Genomic DNA, 22,305 nt, shown 5'->3' with positions numbered 1-22,305 from the left:
AGCCTTATAATTCCCATCTAAAATTATAATTGGGAGTTCCCTGGTGGCGTAGCTGTTAAGGATCCAACATTGTCACTGCTGTGGCTCAGGTCGCTGCTATGGCATGGGTTCTATCTCTACCCAGGGAACTTCCGCATGCCGTGGGTATGACCAAATACAAATTACAGTTGCACAATGGATTTAGGCAGTTGCGCTCAGTTGAAACATTCTAGATTCTTCAAACTTAAAAGAATATTAGATTGAGCTTTTTCACAGTTACTATGCCAGGATTCCATGGTTGTGCTTTTGGTATGGTTGAGCTTTTATGAGTTCAAGGGGTACTGTTTCTGATTTCTTCTACCTGCTCAGAGAAATTTGTAGTCATCACTGAGGTTGTAGCTAACTTCCCCAGCCTTGATTAGAGGCTCTGTCTTTAAAGGTGTCTTTATGTTAGTGTCTGGATCTATTTCCTGGCCCTGTAAGATAAATGAGTTACTCTAGAGATAATTTAATAAAGCCATAACAAAAAGCCAACTGGTATTACTGCAAAGTATTTTCTTCTATCAGTTCCTTCCAACACCACAAGTTCCCAACAAATATCTGTGCCAATTATAAAAACAAAGGATGGTTAATTTTATACTAGTAGGAGCACAGCTTAGATGGGCAGGCAATAGGGAAAGAAAAACCCACCTCCCATAGGGCTTATGCACCTGTTAAGCTTGACACATTTGCTTCACTCCCAGCTGCAACTCGGCTAAGAACATTTCTGTGGGAGCCATCAGTTAGGAATGACTTGTCGATACCAGGACAGAGACTAAAGTGAACCAAACGAGGCAGCGGGGGGACAGAATGTAAGGCAAGACTTACTCAGGCATGTGCTGGAGCATCTTCAGAGGGCAAGCACAGGGTCAGCACCTAAGGGTGTGTGCCACCTTCTGTCTTGCACCCTGGGTGCCTTGCTTGCCTCACCCTAGTCCTGGCTCTATTGGTCACCTCTACAGCCCTCCAGGGTGACCCTGCTTACAAAGGCTTTTCAAAAGATCAAGAAAAGATGAGTCTATCTTCCAGTGAGAGCTCCTGCTGAAGCTGGCTTTCTTTCCAGGTGAGACCACACATGAAGGATTCAACTTCTTTTGACCTGGTATGGCCTGCCTCCTCTTGCATTATTATTTTTTCTTTTTAGGCACGCACCCGTGGCAGATAGACATTCCCAGGCTAGAAGCCAAGTTGGACCTGCAGTTGCTGGCCTTTCAAAGCAACACGGGATCCTTAACCCACTGAGTGAGGCCAGGGATCGAACCTGCGTCCTCATGGATACTAGTCAGTTTCCTTTCCGCTGAGCCACCATGGGAGCTCCTCCATCCCAAATATTCTTTGACAGTTTTGCTAATACGTTAGTATTCAGAGTCTCACGTCTACCATAGCAAACCCATTACAAACTGCTTAAAAATAACCTTTGAGACATATACATTTTTTTGAAAAATTAGAAAATTGAGAGCTACAAAGACTAATAACATAAAATATCATCCTTAGCCTCACCATCCAGAAATAAATATGCCTTCCATTTTGAAGAAGGCGACCTTTTAGTCTTTATGCATATGTTTGTAATACAATCAATCATAGGCTCAAAGTCTATACATTTGTTTTAGTCCTTTTTTTAAACTTCTCATTATATCACAATTTTCCATTAAAAAGTCTTCTCCAACATCAGGGTAAACGGTCACTTAACACTCCGTCATGTGACCTACATCCTGATTTATTTATTACATCTCACATTATTGGAAATTTAGATCTTTTGCAATTATATCCTTTGGATAGAGCTCTAATTATGGGAGCACGCTTTGAAGAACAAATCTTTGAAAGGTTTTAGTACATATGGCCAACTTTCCCTCCAGAAAGTACACCAATTTTTATCCTGTTGTTTCGGCTACTAGCCGCTCAATCAGGAACATAATAAGAGCAGTCATTGCAGCCCCCCATGTGTGGAAAAGTCAACTTCTTTTGACGTTACATACCTTATCTAATTCAGTCTTCATGCAGTCCCAACACGAAGTGGAATTATCCCCATGTGATGGCTGGTTTCATGTCACTGTGACTGGACAATAGTGCCCAGATATTTGGTCAAACATTGGACCAATATCACCTGTGAAGGTGATTTGGGGATGACGTGAATATTTAAGTTGGTGAACTTTGAGGAAGGCAGACTGCCTTCAGTAATGTGGGTGGACCTTATTCAAACGGCGGAAGGCCTGAAGAGAGCAAACACTGACCCTCTCTGAGCAAGAAGGAATGACACCTTTTGAACTTGAACGCTGACTCTTCCCAGTTCTCCAGCCTGCTGGCCTACTCAACTAATTTCGAACTCACCAAATCTCCATAATCAATAAGTGAATTCCTTAAAAATCTCTCTCTCTCTTTCTGTGTGTGTGTGTGTGTGTGTGTGTGTGTGTGTGTGTGTGTGTGTGTGTGTGTGTGTGTGTGTGTGTGTGTGTGTGTGCATGTGTGCATGCATAGTGGCACCTAAGGAGCCCCCCTGTCTGAAATGAAAACATATGAATAAACCCTCCAAAGAAACACTCTCTTGCTCCAATATGCTAACTTCTTGCAGTTCAGCTATGTGCTAACATTAAATAAAGTTGCCGGACCTGAGCAAGCTGCTCTCAGAGATTTTAGGAGAGTCCCAGAAGCCCTCAGGCAGCGTTGCTGAGAAATGAAAATGTTAACTACAAATTGTGTGCTACGGTTGGTAGATGGGAAGGCCAGACTGCTACTCTGTTTCTGGAAATGAGGCTCCAGCTTTGAATTTAATGCAAAGGGTGCTGGCTGCTGCTTTTGGCATTCGGACTGGAGCTCAGCTCCACACCCAGCACCCTGATGTGGGTGCTCAGTTGGCAGGATGGGTCGGTAGTCCTACCCATGGATGAATGTGAAACTGACGGCAGTAATGGCCTGAACCCAGCCAGAACCCAGATTGGGACTCGAACCCACGGGCCTGGACTCGAACCCAGCCAAAACCCAGATTGGGATTTAAACCCTCAGTTTTCACTTAGAATCCCTCACCTGGTGTCTGAACTTACTGAGGTTCAGGTTCTTTATGCCTCCACGCATTCAGGGAGAAACCAAGTGATGTGTGAGAAATAGATTTATTAAGATAGGACCCTTGTCAGAGGTGCAAGCGGGCAGCAAGGAGGCTCTGCCCCCAGGATCCGGTGGGCTACAGTTTGATCACCCAAGGGGAGTGGGGGTGGGAAAGACCACCTCATCTTCTTTCTTCAAGTAGTAGCTCTTCTTTGGTAGCTGGTAAGAGAGTATTTGACCCTATAAGGTCAAACTAGGACTGCCAAGGTGCTTATTCAAATCAGCAGAAGGGTGGTCTTCAAACTCTTGCCCTTGGTCTGAATCTCAGGGCAGACCTCACCCCATTCCCCACCCAATGACCGGAGGCAGTTCTCGAACCTCCACCAGTCAAGGAAGCCCGCCTCGTTCTGACAGCCCTCTCCAGCAGTTCGTAACTTACAGTGCGCTCCCAAAGGCCCCGAGGTCTCCCTCTCTATCTATGGTCCCTTATTGGCACATGGACAACTACCTGTGCCTACTCCATCCCTATCAAATGTGTATGACTCCATAGGAAAAAAGGCAATCAGGGAAATTACCCTGACTTAAGCTTTCCTATGTGAATGTGAAGCAACTGCAGGCAACCTGAAGATTGAAATGTCTCACCCAGCCCAAGACCTCAAAAGATGACCCCTTCCCACCCAGGGAGCCTCTAATAGCTTTGGCGAATGGAGTTCCAACAACTTTCAAATGCCTCCAATTCTGCCTCTGTCAAATCGATGCAACTTTAGTTTGCTTAATGGGAGAACAAACCCGGAATGGAAAGTTTCAACAATAGGAAAAATAACCTCAGCACATTGGGTAGAGAAGGAACATACCTCAACATGATAAAAGTCGTCTATGACAAACCCACAGCTAACATTACACTCAATGATGAATGAGTAAAAGCTTCTCCTCTGAGGTCAGGAAGGAAACAGACAATGGTAGGTGCCCATTCCCACCGCTCTTATTCAAATAATACTGGAAGTCCTCGCTAAAGTAATTAGGCAAGATGAAAAGGCACCCGAATTAGAATAGAAGTAAATTTATCATAACATGCAGATGATATGATCTTATGTATAGAAAGATCCTAAAAACTCAACCAAAAAAACTGATGGAACTAATCAACAGATTCAATAAATTTGCAGGACTTAAAGTCAACATACAGAAATGTGTTGCTTTTCTATACACCAACAATGAAGCATTTGCAAAAGAAATAGAGAACTATCCCAGTCACAACAACCTCAGAAACAATGAAATACTTAGGAATAAATTTAACCAAGCAAGTAAAAGATTGGTACCATGAAAACAATGACATTGATGAAAGTTATTCCATGTTCATAGATCAGAAGAATTAATACTGTTAAAATGCCCATATTGCTCGAAGCCATCTATAGAATTAATGCAATCTCTATAAAAATTCCAGTGGCTGAGTTCCCTGGTGGCTCAGCTGGCTAAGGACCTAGCATTGTCTCTGCTTAGTTTGCTGCTATGGTACGGATTTGATTCCTGGCTCCAGAACTTCCACATGGTGTGGGAGTGGCCAAAAAAATCATTTTTTTAAAAAAAATTCTGGAGTTCCCATCATGGCTTAGTGGTTAACGAACCTGACTAGTATCCATGAGGACATGAGTTCGATCCCTGGCCTCACTCAGTGTGTTAAAGATCCGGTGTTGCCATGAGTTGTGGTGTAGATGACAGATGCAGCTCAGATCCAGCATTGCTGTGGCTGTGGTGTAGGCTGGCAGCTCCAGCTCCGATTCAACCCCTAGCCTGGGAACCTCCATATGCCACAGGTGTGGCCCTAAAAAGACAAAAAAAAAAATCCAATGCCATTTTCCACAAAAACAGAAAAACAACACAAAAATGTGTATGGAACCACAAAAGACCCTAAATAGCCAAAAGAAAGAGGAGCAAAGCTGGAGGTATCATACTTCTGATTTCAAAGTACATTACATTGCTGTAATAATCAAAACAATATGTTATAGGTATGAAAACAGACATAGCTATCAATGGAACAAAATAGAGAGCCCAGAAATAACCCCCCACATATCAGGTCAACTAATATTTGACAAGAGAGCCAAGAATGGGGAAAGAATATTCTCCCCAGTAAATGGTATCAGAAAACTATAACCACAGGTGAAAAATGAAATTGGGCCCTCTTTTCACACCACTCACCAAAATTATCTTGAAACAGATTATAAAGACTTAAACACCTGATACCATAAAACTCCTAGAAGGAAACTTAAGAAAGAAGCTCCCTGACATTGGTCTTAGCAAAAATTTTTTTTTGGGGGGTGGGTATGTCACCAAAAACAGTGAAAAAAGCAAAAAATCAACCTAAAAGGCTTCTGTACAAGCAAAGAAATAATCAACAAAATGAAAAGGAAAACTACAGAATGAGAGAAAATATTTGCAAAACGCTATACGGGATAATGGGTTAATAGTCCAAGTATATAAAGAATTCTTGGAGCTCCCGTCGTGGCTCAGTGGAAACGAACCTGACTAGTATCCCTGAGGATGCAGGTTTGATCCCTGGCCTTGCTCAGTGGGTTAAGGATCTGGCGTTGCCCTGAGCTGTGGTGTAGTTTGAAGACGTGGCTCGGATCTGGCGTCATTGCAGCTGTGGTGTAGACTGGTGGCTACAGCTCCAATTCGACCCCTAGCCTGGGAGCCTCCATATGCCACGGGTGTGGCCCTAAAAAGACAAAAAAAAAAAAAAAGAATTCCTACAACTCAGTAACAACAACAAAAACCCGAAACAATCCATTTTTAAAATGGGCAGAGGGGAGTTCCCGTCGTGGCGCAGTGGTTAACGAATCCGACTAGGAACCATGAGGTTGCGGGTTCAGTCCCTGCCCTTGCTCAGTGGGTTAGCGATCCGGCGTTGCCGTGAGCTGTGGTGTAGGTCACAGACGCGGCTCGGATCCCACGTTGCTGTGGCTCTGGCGTAGGCCGGTGGCTACAGCTCCGATTCAACCCCTAGCCTGGGAACCTCCATATGCCGCGTGTGCGGCCCAAAGAAATAGCAAAAAGACAAAAAAATAAAAAATAAAAACAGTTAAAAAAAAATGGGCAGAGGGACTAAACAGACATCTTCCCAAAGAAGGCTTCCAAATGGCCAACGGGTTCATGAAAAGAAGCTCAAGTTTGACTTAAAAAAAAAAAAATGCACAAAGCGAGGGTTGGGAGTGAAGTTTTCTTTGGGGGTATGGGAGGCTCTGAGAATCCACTCTGGGGAGGCAGGGGTGGGAGAGGGGAACTAGGATATAGAGGAGTTTTGCTACAAAAGGCAGGTCGTAGCAACAAAAGATGACTGTTCATTCATAACAGAAAACTAGGCATTTCCAGTTAAGGAATGTAGCGCTTTTCTGAGTATGGGAAGAGGCAAGGGTCTAGGCTCACTGAAATCATGCTTTTGATATGCACCTGGGTTACCTGGGGCCAGTATCCAGTGTTTTTCCACGTCCTGAGGGCTCCCTGTAGGGAGTGGCTGCAGTCTGATCGCTACTAGACCGCAGGAATTCTTTGTTTCCTTCCTGAGTTCCCTTGGGTCTCCCCTGCTTTGAGGTGGCAGCCATTCTCAGTATGGCACTGGCATCCTTTGTTTGCTGATATTGTTATGGCAGATAACCAGCAGCCCTGCGCTGCAGCGTATGCAGCGTATCAGCTCTGGCGACAGCCCCGTGGCTATAGCATACCAGCTCCGGCAGCTTTGCGGCTGCAGCGGATCAGCTCTTTTACCCGGCGAGAAACCAAGCGAGCACTCGGAGAGTTGGAGAACTCAGTTTTATTACGCCTGCGGGCTCAGAGGAGATCGCTCTCCAGAGTCTGAGCCCAGAAGAAGGGTTTCACGAGGCTTTTATGGGCTACGTCTTCCGGGTCCAAGCTTGACTAGTTGGACTGGAGTGACGTCAGGCAAGGTAGTAGATGCGGAAGCAGATGCATGGGGGAGGACTGGTTGGGGCAGTTGGCTAGACTTTGCTTAGTCATCATGGCTGGGGTCTCTCCTTTCTACATTTTATTGGGACATTTTCTCCTACAATATGGCAGGCAATATTTTATTTCTCATAGGCATTACTCATCATCAGGGAAATGCAAGTTAAAACACACCGAGATAGCCTCTCACGCCTGTTAGAAAGAAGGGCTATCATCAAGATTTGGGGATTTGGGGGTGTGGGGGGGAAGAATGGAAATCCAGTGGTTACTGACAAGTACCCCTTGCAAGCCTGAGTGCAGCTGACAAGAACTGTTGCGGTCCCTGAGATTTTGCTCAGCAAACACAAGGAAGGGGTTTAGAGGAGTTCCGGCTGTGGTGCAACAGGATCGGCGGCAGCTCTGCGGTGCCAGGACGCACGTTCGATTCCCAGCTTGGATCTGATCCCTGGCCCCCGGAACTCCATATGCTATGGAGTGGACAAAAAATAAAATAAAATTTTAAAAAAAGCAAAGTATATTTTCAAAATCTTTTAAAAAACGAGGGGCGGGGGAGGTAGAAAACTCTGTCCTCAACCAACCCTTTCCACCCAGAAGTTTTCTTAAATGAATTCTGACAGCGAGGGAAAACGCACCATTTCTGTTTATCTAAACACCATTGAAACACTAGGACACTCAGAGCCAGGACTTTCATATAGGGTCCCCCAAAAGCTCACTGCCTACCTAGGGGGCACCCTTGTGTGTTTTCTTACCAGCCAGTGCCAATTATCCCAAGGGCATCTGACCAGGCAATGCTTTTCAGAAATGCACCTGAGGTCTTTGACACCTAAACTAAAGAGGGGCGGTGTTTCCCTCATGGCTCAGGGTTAGCGAACCTGACTAGTATCCATGAGGACGCAGGTTCCATCCTTGGCCTCGCTCAGTGGGTTAAGGATCTGGTGTTGCCACGAGCTGTGGTGTAGGTCGCAGACACGGCTCAGATCTGGCGTTGCCGTGGCTGTGGCACAGGCTGGTGGCTACAGCTCTGATTCAACCCCTAACCTAGGAGCTTCCATATGCCGAGGGTGCAGCCCTAAAAAGACAAAAGAAAAAAAAAAAAAAAGGAGGGCCTGACGCACTCTGCAATAGCCTTTATAGCCCACGATGCGACCTGAGTGTAGACCCAGTTTGATGCTCTGGTCGATCTTGGGCAGGATACCTTATTTGCATGGGGAATAGGTTATATGGTGGTCTGGTGAGGAAAGGGTGACATTCCTTCTCTAGCAGGCTGGTCAGGTGGGGGAAGGGACATTACAATGAGACATGGCCAGAGGCTTTGGGATTTAATCTCCTTTAAAGGGACTTGAAGCTTATGACAATGGGACTGGGACAAACCAAGAGTCCCAGAGCTGGGATGGGGGCGGGGCTGAACCTGGAAAATCTGGCCTCCTATTTCTACTCCAGCTGTGGATACACGACACCTAGAGCCTAAGCCAGTCTCATAGAGCAGTGACTAATTCACCAAACACATCTCCGTAGGCCAAGGGCCGACCATTTAAAAGATTTCTTGTGCCAGGAGTTGCCATTGTGGCTCAGTGGGTTAAGGACCTGACATAGTCTCCTGAGGATGTGGCCTCGAGGTCCCACAGCAAAAAATAATAAGAATTGGAAACTCTTCATAACACAAGCTAGGGTTGCCGCTATGTCAGCGTAACCGCTCCATCTGCTCATGCCCTAAGAGATACGCAGAGTGTTTTATAAGGCTCTGGCATAGATGAGCCACTATTCCTTGGCAACCACTTGGACACAGGGCTAGTAGGTCACATTACATCTGAGTAAGAATTCTGGTGCGCTGGAACTGAAATCTTTCCCCGCAATAATTCCGACCACGTCCCTCCACTCGTCCTCAGCAATGACTGGCTTTAGAGGCTGAGCAACGGGAAAAGGAGAAAATGATGTTACGTTAAGGTGGGAGAAGCTCCGAGAAAGCATGTGACAATAGCCACAAAGAGGAGACATAGCAGGGGGTAGATAGAGGCAGACAACCCAAAGAGGAAAAAAAGAAGGTCTATTGAAATGGAGTTTTAACTAAAGAACAAACCAACCCCCCCCCCCCAGGGTAAGAAGGCAGCTGCAAGCCTTTCCAGCTATGCTCGTCACTACACCACCCTTCTTGTAATAATGTAACAACGGTGTGCCCTCTCTCCAAGCCAGCAGCCCTGCTAATCAGGTACCCAGCATTGCTTATCAGTTCCGCTTCTGTAACCTTGCTTGCTCAGTTTCTTAGGGAGGAACACTGTCTGCTTGGGGATGGGGGGGGAGGTCCGGGATGCTTACATGGGAAAATCCAGACTTTGTAGTGTATAAAAGTTACTGAGAACAAAGACCTGGTGCTCAGACTCTGGAGGTGACTCCTCTGAGCCCGCACCGGTGCTGAATAAACCTTGCTTTTCCATATCTCCTAGTGCTGTTTGTCTCCTTCCACTGCCACGGTTTTTGCAGTTTCCGCAACACTATGACTTCCCGGGTTGGGAAAAATCGGCCGCCTCAAACTTCCAGCCTTAAAATTAGAGCTATTGGGCTGTACAGCAAAATTTGACAGAACACTGTAAATCAACTATAATTTAAAAAAAAATCAATGTAGGAGTTCCCATCGTGGCTCAGCGGTTAACGAACCGACTAGTATCCATGAGGATGTGGGTTCGATCCCTGGCCTTGCTCACTGGGTTGAGGATCCCGCACTGCCGTGAGCTGTGGTGCAGGTCGCAGACGGGGCTCGGATCCTGAGTTGCTGTGTCTGTGGTGTAGGCTGGCGGCTACAGCTCCGATTGGGCCCCTAGCCTGGGAACCTCCATATGCCGCAGGTATGGCCCTAAAAAGACGAAAAGACAAAACAAAAATCAATACAGAAAAAAATCAGAGACACTGGAGCCCTCCACTCTGAAGTCATGGGGAAGAGAACTATTAACAGCCGGTCATAACTCAAAGAATTCTAAAGGAATAAGCATGCAATTTGAAGATATGTTAACTAGTCCCCATCTGTATGTAAATGAATTTACTTAAATATCTTAAAGTTCCCATTTAGAGAAGCAGAGCTTGAAACCGGAGTTCTCTTGTAAGTGATCTGTTGGCAGAATGCTGTTAAGAGAAGCAGAATAAGAGTGGGAAGTGGGGGAGTAGGAGGTGGTCTCAGCAGGAAACTAGTTTCAGCCCTGTTGCTCTGAGAAGCTCTGGAACAATATTTGCCAGGAGTGGATCCTTTCAGAATAGTAGGCTTAAGTGAAGTAGCCAAGCTGTCTTGTTATCAGATGACAACCCGTCTGGCTGAGCTGACAAAACATGGGACACTCAGGGCAACTCTACAGGAAGATGCTACCAGAACACTGAGATTTTTGACTAACAAAATTAACACATCATACTTAAAAAAAAAAATAGAACAGAAAAGCAGAAAAAGAATCTTGGTTGTAATGGGTTCCACCAACACAATAGCTAAAGGAAACGTGCTAGCCACAGAAAGAGGTAGGCATCATGGAAACAGAACCAAAAAGGAGAGCCAGGGTCAAAGCTAGCCATGTCCATTCAGCACTGTGGAAGGGAAAAGGGTGCCCTGGCCCATGAACACAGCCAACTAGACCCTGCAGCAGGTCTAGTTTGCTAGCTATCACATCCAATGCTAGCCGTTACTAAGATCATCTAGCCATCTCATCTCTCTGCCTCTCTGTTTCTTTGCCCATGAACAGCCTTCTTTTCACGCAAGGTCTTCAGCTGGAGCTTCCCACCCAGACAGAACTGCTTTGCCAGTGAAAAAAACAATCCCCAAGATTCTTGTTATAAATCATATATTGGACGTTCCCGTCATGGCTCAGTGGAAACAAACCTGACTAGCATCCATGAAGATGCAGGTTCGAACCGTAGCCTTGCTCAGTGGGTTAAGGAACTGGCGTTGCCGGGAGCTGTGGTGTGGGTCACAGACATGGCTGGGATCTGACGTTGCTGCAGCTGTGGTGTAGGCTGGTGGCTACAGCTCTGATTTGACCCCCACCCCTAGCCTGGGAACCTCCATATGCCGTGGGTGCAGCCCTAAAAAGATCGGGAAAAAAAAAATCATATATTGGGGGAGTTCCTGTTGGGGCTCAGTAGGTTAAGAATCCGACTAGGAACCATGAGGATGCAGGTTCGATCCCTGGCCTTGCTCAGTGGGTTAAAGGTTCTGGTGTTGCCACGAGCTATGGTATAAGTCGCAGATTTCACTGGTGTCTGGCGTTGCTGTGGCTGTGGCATAGGCTGGCAGCTGCAGCTCCAATTTGATCCCTAGCCTGGGAACTTCCATATGCTGCAGGGGCAGCCCTAAAAAGACAAAAAAAAAAATGTACATATTGGCATTCTCATGTGTGTCTCAGTCTCCTGTGGATTGCGTTAAGGGCAGTCAGTCTTGCAGGGTTTGTTCAAGTCTATATCCAGCCATCACTCCTCTGCTTTCCGGATGTTATGGTACAGGTTAGAGGCATGTTAAATAGTGACATTTGGAAATAGGAGCTAATTTGTACATCCCTGGATTTACAGACACAAGGATTTGCAGACTCTGAGAAAGGTGACTCGGCTGAGACCCTGCTCCCATCCAGTCCCTTCTACACTTTACCACAATAAGAAAAGTAAAGAACGCCTTAGGGAAACTGGCTTCCATTTGTGGAGTAGTTCATTTGCAGGCAAACTATCACATCATACTGCCTAGGTGGTGTTACAACCGGACATAGTTCACTCAGTCTTTATTTTTTTTTTTTTAGTTTTTTTATTACTCAAATGAATTTATCACCTCTGTAGTTGTATAATGATCATAACAATCTGATTTCACAGGATTTCCACCCCACAGCCCAGGCACATCCTCCCACCCCCCAAACTGTCTCCTCCAGAGACCATAAGTTTTTCAATGTCTGTGAGTCAGTGTCTGTTCTGCAAAGAAGTTCCGTCTGTCCTTTTTTCAGATTCCACATGTCAGTGAAAGCATTGGATGTTGGTGTCTCATTGTATGGCTGACTTCACTTAGCATGATAGTTTCTAGGTCCATCCATGTTGCAAAAAATGCTGGTATTTCGTTCTTTTTAATGGCTGAGTAATATTCCATTGTGTACCACCTCTTCTGGATCCACTCCTCTGTCGATGGACATTTAGGTTGTTTCCATGTCTTGGCTACTGTAAATAGTGCTACAATGAACACTGGAGTACATGTGTCTTTGCGAGTCGTGGTTTTCTCTGGATAGATGCCCAGGAGTGGGATTGCTGGATCAAATGGTAGTTCTATGTAGTTCACTCAGTCTTTATGCGACGAGGCAAACGGCCAAAATGAAAACTGACTTCATTGACTTACTCACACAAGAGCCATTGTGAGCTATACTGGAGTCAGCTCCCACTTCGCCTCAACCAACATCGTGTTCATCTACAGCTGCATCTACTGCTCTGTACGTGCAGGTTCCTAGGAATCAGGGTCCCCGCTTTCTGCACATGTACAGCCCCAGGGCTGAGCACAGAGTAGATGTTGAATTAATATTTGTTGGATGAGTGAAAAAAAATGAATGCATGAATGGTGTTTCACAGGTAAGAAGTTACAAAACAAGGATCATTGGCCCAAGAAAGCAGAGACAGTCATGGCACATTCTAGAAAGATTTCCATTTCTCAAATGATTCAAATACCCAAGTCCATGCATTAAAAAGTTAAACCTTGGTGTTCCCTTGTGGTGCAGTGGGTTAAAATCTAGCATGGTCTAACAGTGGCTCAGGTCGCTGCTATGGCGTGGGTTTGATCCCTGGACCAGGAACTTCCACATGTTTTGGGCCTGGCCAAAAAAAAAAAAAAAAAAAAAAAAAAAACAAAAACAAAGTTAAACCTTTAATTATCTGCCTTCTCCACCCAAAATGATGAATGAATCATCTATCTGTCTCACATTCTGCCTTTCTCTCAACTTCCTTTCCCCGAGGGGGCAGCCAAAATTTGCAGTATAATTTAGTCATGCAGCTAGGTGATTATTCATGTGTTAGTTTGTTTGGAGAAGAGCTGGTGTTAAAGAAACCAGACAGAAAGTGAGAATCAAGAAGTTCCCATTGTGGCGCAGCAGAAATGAATCCAGATGGGAACCATGAGGTTGCGGGTTCGATCCCTGGCCTTGCTCAGTGGGTTAAGGATCTGGCGTTGCCATGAGCTGTGGTATAGGTCGCAGATGCGGCTCGGATCCTGTGTTGCTGTGGCTGTGGTGTAGGCCTGCAGCTATGGCTCCAATTAGACCCCTAGCCTGGGAACCTCCATATGCTGCGGGTGCGGCCCTAAAAAGCAAAAAAAAAAAAAAAAGAGAGAGAGAGAGAGAGTGAATCAAGAAGCTATAATTGAAGTAGAAAATTCTCACCCTTTATACCCCTGAGCGGCAATAGCATATCTGGCCCAATTCAATACCAGCATTTCTTTCGTCTTTTCATAAGGAGATAAAGGTTGGCCCCTCCTTTTCTTCCACTTAGACATTCAGCTTCCTATTGAGTAATAGAGAGATACAAAGGAAAAGGTAAATTCAGCCCCTACTCTAGAAGCATTTATGGTTGGAATACAAGCAAGAAAAGATCAATTTAAGGGAGGACCAATTTTTCATGCAGTCTTTCTAGAAGACCACAGATACACAGCTCTAATTGTGAGTCGAAAACGAATTCAAGATTTACATGGAGATAGATATATCCTTGCCCCCTCCCTCGATTTGCCTTTTATCTTTTCATTCATGATTTATAATATAGACTCACAAGTTCTTTTAATTACATGCTGATTTATTTCAAGTTATAGGCTCCTTGAAGGAAGTTTTCTGTGCTTAGCAAACACACATTGAAAGATTTTAAATGATTAAATGAAACTAACAGACGTCTAAAGACTCTGTGATTCAGATGGTTTTCCAAGAAACCAAAAATATTTCCATTACTAAAAATTTGTCAAGGCAAAGAATGCCTCTCTCTCTCCCCAATGTTTCTTTTTTTTTCTTTCTTTTTTTTTTTGTCTTTTGTCTTTTTAGGGCCTCACCTGTGGCATATGGAGATTCACAGGCTAGGGATCTAATCAGAGCTACAGCTGCCGGCCTACACCACAGCCACAGCAACACGGAATCGGAGCCGCGTCTGCAATCTATACCACAGCTCAAGCAACCCCAGATCCTTAACCCACCGATTGAGCCCAGGGCTCGAACCCGAAACCCCATGGTTCCTAGTTGGATTCGTTTCCACTGCGCCACAACGGGAACTCCCCCTGATGCTTCTTTGTGCAGTGACATCCATGCAGGCAAATTACTTCAGACTGTCTAAGCCTCTCAAGTTACCTCAAGCATGACTAGTTGGAGAACCAAGAACCAAGTCTAATCTGCCAACTTCAGGTAACCCATCTTAGTCAACAGATTCTTCTAGGCGAGTAACTTTCTATCTTGGGAGTTCTGGTGGATGTGGCTCACCCAACAAGTCAGAATCTTAGAGAATGGAACCAAGGTATCAGTACATTTTAATGTTCTTTGGGGCATTATAATGTGCAGCCTAGGGTGCGAACCACTGCTCCAAGCCAATGTTTCTCAAATTGTTTCCATGAACCACTGATATTAAAAATATCCTGGGAGTTCCCATCGTGGCGCAGTGGTTAACGAATCCGACTAGGAACCATGAGGTTGCGGGTTCGATCCCTGGCCTCACTCCATGGGTGAAGGATCCGGCGTTGCTGTGACTCTGGTGTAGGCTGGCAGCTACAGTTCCAATTCGACCCCTAGCCTGGGAACCTCCATATGCGGTGGGAGCGGCCCGAGAAATGGCAAAAAGACAAAAAAAAACCCAAAAACCCAAAATCCTGAAGTTAGAAGTGCATAGCTCTGGCCTCCACTGTGGACTTACTGGATGGTGTTTTGGAAAACCTGCTAGTATAACAAACCCTACACAGCTGATTCTTTTGTGTGTGTGTGTGTGTGTGTGTGTAGGCCAGCAGCTGTAGGTCCAATTAGACCCCAAGCCTGGGAACCTCCACATGCTGCGGGAGCGGCCCTAGAAAAGGCAAGAAAAGACAAAATAAATAAAAAATAAACGGTCTCGGCTGTCATTGGCTACTGACTTCAGAGGTGATGTTCCAGCACCTGAGTCTTGGGCTCGCATGGTGGCTGCCAGCATGGAGTTCAAAAACCTGCTGTCTTCTATGTCTGTGTGTCTGTGCTGGAGTCGACCTCTGCCACTCTCAGGAGCCTCTCAAAGCTGGGCTCCTCAGATGTAGGAAAGGATACAGATGCCAACCAGCCAAACATATGAAGCAATGATAGACAAGAGCGGGGAGAGACAGGGAAAAGGATAGAAAGAGAAGGAAGTGTTTATTTTAAGGAATTGGCTCACGTATTCGTGGAAGCTGGCAGGTCGGAAATTTGTAGGGCAGGGCAGCCAGCTGGAAACGTTAGCAGGATGTCCTTGCTACAGTCCCAAGGCAGAGTCCCTTCTTCTCTAAGAAACCTCGGTGTGCCTCTTAGGACCGTCAACTGATTATATGAGGCCCACCTACGTTCTCAAGTGGAACTTCTTTTTTTTTTTTAATTTTTTTTTTTTTTGGCCATTTCTTGGGCCACTCCCATGGCATATGGAGGGTCCCAGGCTAGGGGTTGAATCAGAGCTGTAGCCGCCGGCCTACACCACAGCCACAGCCACGTGGGATCCGAGCTGTGTCTGTGACCTACACCACAGCTCACGGCAATGCCGGATCGTTAACCCACTGAGCAAGGCCAGGGACCGAACCCGCAACCTCATGGTTCCTAGTTAGATTCGTTAACCACTGAGCCATGACAGGAACTCCTGGAACTTCTTTTTACTTAAGGTCAAACTGATTGGAAATGTGAATCTCATCTACAAAACATCTTTGCAGCAGCATCCAGACCAGCGTTTGACCAAACAAGGAGGCACCATAGTCTAGCCCACTTGACACAAAGTGAACCTTCATGGGGACATATTCGCTACATTTTATCGACTGTTTTACAGACGGCTAGGGTCTGCAGGAACAACCGTGGCCATCGCTGTCAGCACCGCCCTGCACAGAAGGCCCCTGTGAAGTGACAATGCAGCAGAGCAAAAGCCCCGTCACTAGCGCCACACCATGAAGACTTTGACCAGCTGGTTGGTCCTTTAAGGGACAGTGCCAGAAAGGAAAGGCAAGGTTGAGGATGCTGGGTATGGGGGGAGGAGGGGCCACAGAGTGCCAGAGTTTGGGGAAGGTCAACCCGAGGAGAGGGGGCACAGTACACCCCAGTTTATAGGCAGAGGCTATAAGGTAGGTTTGTACAAAGGGGCAGAGGGGCGGATTGACTCTAGACAAAAGTCAAGAAACTCCAGACAGGGAAGACTTGCCCAACTAGTATCCATGAGGATGCAGGTTTGATCCTTGGCCTCCCTCAGTGGGTTGGGGATCCGGTGTTGCTGTGAGCTGGTCCTTCACATTGAAAAGCCCAGTCTTAGAAAGTAAGCTGAAATGGGTTAGTCAATCAGTACACATTTTGATTTGTAGAACTCTGTCTTTCTTTCTTTCGTTCTTTTTTTTTTTTTTTTTGGCTTTTCTAGGGCCACTTCCCGTGGCGTATGGAGGTCCCCAAGCTAGGGGTCTAATCGGAGCTGTAGCCGCTGGCCTACACCACAGTCACAGGAATGCGGGATCCAAGCCACGGCTGTGACCTACACCACAGCTCACGGCAACGCTGGATCCTTCACCCACTGAGCGAGGCCAGGGATCAAACCCACAACCTCATGGTCCCTAGTCGGGTTTGTTAACCACTGCGCCATGACAGGAACTCCCTGTTTTTCATATGTAATAAAAAAGAAGAAAATCATGTTTGTCAGAAGAGAAACTAGCCCAAGGGTTATGTTCCTGGAAAAATTTTTTTCATTTTTTAAAGTTTTACTGAAGTATAGCTGATTTATAGGTTTGCGATAATTTCTGCTGTACAACAAAATGATTCGGTTACACATATACACACATTCGTTCTCTTTCAGATTCTTTTCCCATATAGAGGATCACAGAATATTGCGTAGATTTCCCTGTGCTCTACAGCAGGTCCCCATTGGCCAATCATTCCATATGCCTCAGTGTGCAGATGCCAGTCCCAAAACCCCAATCCATCCCTCTGGACCACCTGTCCCCTTTGGTAACCATAAGTTTGTTTTCAAAGTCTGTGAGTCTGTTTCTGCTCTGCAAATAAGTTCATTTGTATCCTTTTCTTAGGTTCCACATATACGTGATATCATATGAGGGTTGTCTATCACAAACTTCACTTAGTAAAGTAATCTCTAGGTCCACCCATGTTGCTTCAAATGGCATTATTCCATTCTTTTTATGGCTGAGTAATATTCCATTGTATATATGTGCCACATTTTCTTTGTCCCTGGAAATTTAAGGCTATCTTTTTTTTTTTACTGGATTGTGTTTTTATTTGAGGTTGGGTTTTTGATGGAGTGTTTCTGGTGTTGGTATGGATGTAGGTAGGTTTACCCCCTTCAGCACTAAATACCCCATTTTTTTTCTTTCTTTTTTTGGCTGTAACCATGGCATGCAGAAATTCCAGGCCAGGGGTCGAACACACAGCACATTAGCAGTCCAGCCACAGCAGTGACAATGCCAGATCCTTAACGGACCGAGCCACCAGGGAGCTCTCTAAATACCCCATTTTAAATAAGAAGCACAGCATTCCAGAAGGCTCAGCATGGTCAGGTCTACAGCTCCATTTGCTTCACTTTGAGCCAACACTGTCCCCTTTCACTATGAATTCCATATTTGGATACTTAACCATAGCTTGATTTCAAGAAAAGGGAGGTTACCAGGCCTATTTTGAAATCTTCCAGGCAGGAAGTTCTGGGATCATTTGCTCCCCACATCTCAGAAGCTCATGTAGTCACAATTCCCTGGGTCATCTGCCCACGGGGAGAAGGAAAGAGATGGGACTTAAACTGAGTTTGAAGTTCATGCTTTAAAAAAAAAGGGAAGGGAAGGGAAGGGGCCTTTTACCTTTTTCCAGCTTTTTATTTTCCTTTTTAGGGCAGCACCTGTGGCATATGTAAGTTCCCCGGGCTAGGGGTTGAATCAGAGCTGCAGTTACCAGCCTACACCACAGCCACAGCAAGGCAGGATCCAAGCTGCATGTACGACCTATGCCACAGCTTGTGGCAATGCCTGATCCTTAACCCACTGAATGAGGCCAGAGATCGAACCCATATCCTCATGGATACTTGTTGGGTTCTTTAGCCACTGAGCCACAGCAGGAACTCCTCCGACTTTTTATTATGAATATTTTTAAATAGAAAAATTGAAAGAATAATCCATTAAACAGCTATGTACTCACCACCTTGTTGCTATGTTTGCTTTATCTTATCTATCCTTCTATTTATCTCTCTGTCATTTATCAATTTATCTTATTTTTTGGATATATTTCAAAGTAAGCAGCACACATCAGTATGCACTATTCCTGAACACTTCAGCCTGCATAGCATGAACTAGATTGAACTGTAACCCTAAGGAAGAAGAAAGCCTTGGAATCCACCCAAGATATCATTAAGGGATGCCAAAGGCAAATGACTCTAGAAAAATAAAACGCCTGGGAAGAAAACCTTAAATATAAGTACAGTTCATGTTGCTACTTGTTCCTTGCTTTGAAGAGCATTCTTTTTTTTTTTTGTCTTTTTGTCTTTTTGCCTTTTCTAGGGCCGCTCCCTCGGCATATGGAGATTTCCAGGCTAGGGATCCAATCGGAGCTGTAGCCACTGGCAACCTACACAACTCACGGCAATGCCGGATCCTTAACCCACTGAGTGAGGCCAGGGATTGAACCTGCAACCCCATGGTTCCTAGTCGGAATCGTTTCCACTGCACCACGACGGGAACTCATAACCATCTTTAAATATACAATTTAGTGGCATTAATTACATTCACAATGTCATGCCACCATCAAGTTTCCGTAGTGTAGTGTTATCACATTCGCCTCACACAGTGTCATGCGACCATCAACACTACCTGTTTCCATGACTTTTTCATTACTCCAAACAGAAACTTTACAGCCATTTAACAATAGTTCCTCACTCCATCTTCCCCTCAGCTCCTGGTAACCTTGTTCCCTTTTTTTTTTTTTTTTTTTTAATTAAAGAATAGTTGATTTACAATGTTGTGCCAATTTCTGCTGTGCCAGTAAAGTGACCCAAGCATACATATATATACATTCTCTTTCTTATATTATCTTCCGCCCTGGTCTATCCCAAGAGACTGGATGAGTTCCCTGTGCTGTACAGTAGGACCCCATTGTTTATCCATTCTACATGGAATAGTTTGCATCTATTAGCCCTAAACTCCCAGTCCATCCCACTCCCTCCCCACCTCCCACGTGGCAACAAGTCTGTTCTCTATGTCTGTGAGTCTGTTTCTTCTACTCCCGGTAATTTTATTTTTTTTATTTTTATTTTTTGCTATTTCTTTGGGCTGCTCCCTCGGCATATGGAGGTTCCCAGGCTAGGGGTCGAATTGGAGCTGTAGCCACCAGCCTATGCCAGAGGCACAGCAATGCAGGATCCGAGCCACGTCTGCGACCTACACCACAGCTCACGGCAACGCCGGATCGTTAACCCACTGAGCAAGGGCAGGGACCGAACCCGCAACCTCATGGTTCCTAGTCGGATTCGTTAACCACTGCGCCACGATGGGAACTCCATATTTTATTTTATTTTATTTGTTTTTTTTTTTGTCTTTTTGGGGCTGCACCTGCAGCATATAGAGGTTCCCAGGCTAGGGGTGGAATCGGAGCTACAGCTGCCTGCTTACACCACAGCCACAGCAACACTGGATCCTTGACCCACGGAGCAAGGCCGGGGATCAAACCCGAAACCTCATGGTTCCTAGTCAGATTCACTTCCGATGTGCCATGATGAGAACCACCTCTTGGTAACTTTTATTTTTTAATTTTTTTGTCTTTTTAGGGCCATACCCATGGCCTATGGAGGCTCCCAGGCTAGGGGTCCAATCAGAGCTGTAGCCGTGGCCCACGCCACAGCCACAGCAACACCATATCAGAGCCACATCTGCGACCTATACCACAGCTCACTGCAATGCTGGATCCTTAACCCAATGAGTGAGGCCAGGGATCGAACCCACAACCTCATGGTTCCTTGTTAACCACTGAGCCACGGTGGGAATTCCCACCCCAGGTAACTTTTATCTACTTTCTGTCTCCATGAATTTGCCTCTTCTAAGTATTTCATATAATTGGAACCATGCAATATTTATCATTTGGGATCTGGCTTGCTTCTCTTAGCATAATGTTTCAAGGTTCACCTTTGTTGTACTGTATACAGAACTTCATTCCCTTGTGGCATCGAGCCCTCGAAGAGTAATGTAGAATGAATTTACGAAGTGGTAACTCTGCAAACCAGCAAATCAGGGGAACTGAGAAAGGATGTGGAGTGTAGGAGAGAAGAAATAAATTCTGAATTTGAGTAATTTAAATTATTTCTACAGAATGAGCAAGAGGCTAGGCAGATCCAAATGAAGGGAAGGACATTTTAACCACTCTAACTGAAAACCCCAGACCATTTTTAGATCATGTTTCCACATTAAAACATCTACTAAGGAAGATAGAGGGCAAGTCTTTGCAAGTCAGAACTGGAATTACTAACATGTATTAAGAGTATCCTGGAGTTCCCTGGTGGCTCAGTAAGTTAAGGACCTGCATTGTCACTGCTGTGGCTCTGGTTACAGCTGTGGCAAGGGTTCCATCCCTGGCCCGGGAACTTCTGCATGCTGTGGGTGCTGCCAAAAAAATAAATAAATAACAAAACAGAACAACAACAACAATAAAACACCGCATGTGTTTATTTTTAAAGAGTATCCCGCTACAGGTATCAAAACCTAAAATACCCTGAACTCTTCATTTTAATTAAAGGATTACAAATTCAGTTTTCTCCCCAATATTCTGGCTTGGGCACAATTATCAAGCCATTATAAGTAGATGTGATTCTAATTTTTTTTTTTGTCTTTTTGCCTTTTCTAAGGCTGTTCCCACAGCATATGGAGGTTCCCAGGCTAGGGGGCTAATTGGAGCTACAGCTGCCGGCCTACACCACAGCCACAGCAACGTGGGATCCAAGCCACATCTGTGACCTACACCACAGCTCACAGCAACGCTGGATCCTTAACCCACTGAGCAAAGCCGGGGATGGAAACTGCAACCTCATGGTTCCTAGTCAAATTCTTTTCCGCTGCGCCATGACGGGAACTCCTGATTCTAGATCTTGAAACAGCACTTCCTCAGCTTGTAGTCTCTGAGGATAGAGAAAATGTCCAATATGGAAAGAAAAATACAAATCCTTTGTTTTAATGCAAGGAGATTTTATCTATGCCCTGCTATCCTGGGTTCTATGAGATTTAATTCTGGTAGACATGACTGGGAAGAAGTGGGAAACAAAACTAAATGGAAATGGGAGTTCCTGTCGCAGCACAGTGGTTAACGAATCCGACTAGGAACCATGAGGTTGCAGGTTCGATCCCTGGCCTTGCTCAGTGGGTTAAGGATCCGGGGTTGCCATGAACTGTGGTGTAGGTCACAGATGTGGCTCGGATCTGGCATTGCTGTGGCTCTGGTGTAGGCCAGTGGCTACGGCTCCGATTGGACCCCTATCCTGGGAACCTCCATATGCCACGGGAAGTGGCCCTAGAAAAGACAAAAAAAAAAACCTAAATGGAAATGGGGGGCATGTCAAGATAGCCTTCCAGGAACTGGTGGAATCAGCCAGTCGTTCAGGGTGGATTCTGGGCACCTGGGCGATATAGTGAGAGTAATTACGTCACTTGCCTCCTAAGAGAGCCAGCTTCTGCCAGTAGTAAGACCCAGGAAAATTAGCATCGCTCTGGACTGAGTTGAGTGCGATTTCTCTTTATGATATGAATGATAGATTTCTTCTTTGTACTTTTAATGACTCTTTTATAGAAGCCATTTGGCCCTATTTCTATACTGGAACAGACTCTGAATCTCTTAAAATCTCTTCAGTAACAGATTATGAAAGATGAAGTACCTGGGGAATGATTCTACTTTAGCTTTTAGTCAGTAAATCTTGTCTCGGTAATTCTGGATTCTGAACATTTTCTACGGCGGAAAGCAAGAGTAGAGCTTTCTTCCTCATTTTCAGAAACGATGTCAAAATGGTCATAATGCCAATTGCAAAGATGGTACCAGCATCAGTTGTCAAGGGCTTTGAATTTCTTAGAGAAAATATCTGAGAATTATATTACTTAGTGCAACCCCTTAGTATACCCCA

General features: G+C 45.2%; 1 pseudogene; it reads left to right on the top strand.

The window, feature by feature from the left end:
• Window positions 1-22,057, top strand: part of LOC125118015 (tripartite motif-containing protein 60-like) — a 38,026-nt pseudogene extending 15,969 nt beyond the window's left edge.
• The last annotated feature ends 248 nt before the right edge of the window (window positions 22,058-22,305 follow it).

The sequence above is a fragment of the Phacochoerus africanus genome, chromosome X, assembly GCF_016906955.1.
Source record: "Phacochoerus africanus isolate WHEZ1 chromosome X, ROS_Pafr_v1, whole genome shotgun sequence".
Taxonomy (NCBI): domain Eukaryota; kingdom Metazoa; phylum Chordata; class Mammalia; order Artiodactyla; family Suidae; genus Phacochoerus; species Phacochoerus africanus.
The sequence above is the reverse complement of the archived record's forward strand: the minus strand, read 5'-3'. Positions and strand labels throughout refer to the sequence as shown.